The sequence below is a fragment of the Babylonia areolata genome, chromosome 33, assembly GCF_041734735.1.
Source record: "Babylonia areolata isolate BAREFJ2019XMU chromosome 33, ASM4173473v1, whole genome shotgun sequence".
In the NCBI taxonomy this organism is placed as follows: domain Eukaryota; kingdom Metazoa; phylum Mollusca; class Gastropoda; order Neogastropoda; family Buccinidae; genus Babylonia; species Babylonia areolata.
This window is the reverse complement of record NC_134908.1, coordinates 20,534,836-20,536,804: the sequence shown is the minus strand read 5'-3', so window position 1 is coordinate 20,536,804 and position 1,969 is coordinate 20,534,836.

Here is a 1,969-nt window from a genome sequence, read left to right as displayed (position 1 = left end):
CACACAACACTGACGAGGTCACAGCGGCAATGGCGGTCAGGAGATAAGAAGGAGGATGATAAAAATAGTTTTAAAAAATGTCGGTGTTAGTTGTGACGCTGGCTGAAAACAGGTTATTGATAGCCAGCAAACGACCTTGACTGCATTGAAAATACAATGCAGTACTTTAACTCTCTCCATACGAACGGCGAAAGAGACGACGTTAACAGCGTTTCACCCCAATTACCACCATCAAAATATTACAAGCGGAAGGCTCTTACACTGAAGGGGTGAATGTTGACAAAGAATACCACAATTCTGACGACGGAAGCTAACGGTTGGGTCATTCAGACACCCACTGGACATCCGAGGGGGTCTGTGTAGAGGAGAAGAGAGGACTGGCCGTACTGAGTGAGTTAAAAACAATTCAGTACAGTAACCAAACTGACGATTATCGCTGTTTCAAAATTACCGACACAGAGACCAGACCGTCAACGACAGAGACCAGGCCAGCAATGAAGAAAGTGAGAGTGGGCGAACTGGGATTACCAGTTTACTGAAAGGTGAACCGCTAATAGGCAAAATGGGAAGAAGCGAAACAGGGGAATAGGCTAAAGGGGAACAGGTGAATCAGGATTACCAGTTTATTGATAGATGAATCAGGAATTGGCGAAAAGGGAATGAGTGAAACGGAAATAGGTGAAACGGATATAGGCAAATCCGGATAATTAGTTTATTGAATAGGTGAAATGGGAATGGGCGAAATAGGAACCGGCGAATCGGGACTGCCTGGCAGTTTGCTGATAGGCGAATCGAGAATACGCGAAACAGTATCACCAGTTTGATAGGAAAAATCGGGAACAGGCGAATAGGGACTACACAATTATGGAGGGACAACCACAACACCAGCAGACCCCACACAACACTGACGAGGTCACAGCGGCAATGGCGGTCAGGAGATAAGAAGGAGGATGATAAAAATAGTTTTAAAAAATGTCGGTGTTAGTTGTGACGCTGGCTGAAAACAGGTTATTGATAGCCAGCAAACGACCTTGACTGCATTGAAAATACAATGCAGTACTTTAACTCTCTCCATACGAACGGCGAAAGAGACGACGTTAACAGCGTTTCACCCCAATTACCACCATCAAAATATTACAAGCGGAAGGCTCTTACACTGAAGGGGTGAATGTTGACAAAGAATACCACAATTCTGACGACGGAAGCTAACGGTTGGGTCATTCAGACACCCACTGGACATCCGAGGGGGTCTGTGTAGAGGAGAAGAGAGGACTGGCCGTACTGAGTGAGTTAAAAACAATTCAGTACAGTAACCAAACTGACGATTATCGCTGTTTCAAAATTACCGACACAGAGACCAGACCGTCAACGACAGAGACCAGGCCAGCAATGAAGAAAGTGAGAGTGGGCGAACTGGGATTACCAGTTTACTGAAAGGTGAACCGCTAATAGGCAAAATGGGAAGAAGCGAAACAGGGGAATAGGCTAAAGGGGAACAGGTGAATCAGGATTACCAGTTTATTGATAGATGAATCAGGAATTGGCGAAAAGGGAATGAGTGAAACGGAAATAGGTGAAACGGATATAGGCAAATCCGGATAATTAGTTTATTGAATAGGTGAAATGGGAATGGGCGAAATAGGAACCGGCGAATCGGGACTGCCTGGCAGTTTGCTGATAGGCGAATCGAGAATACGCGAAACAGTATCACCAGTTTGATAGGAAAAATCGGGAACAGGCGAATAGGGACTACACAATTATGGAGGGACAACCACAACACCAGCAGACCCCACACAACACTGACGAGGTCACAGCGGCAATGGCGGTCAGGAGATAAGAAGAATAACGATAAAAATAATATTAAAAAAAAAAAAATGTCGGTGTTAGGTGTGACGCTGGTTGAAAACAGGTTACTGATAGCCAGCAAACGACCTTGACTGCATTGAAAATACAATGCAGAACTTTAACT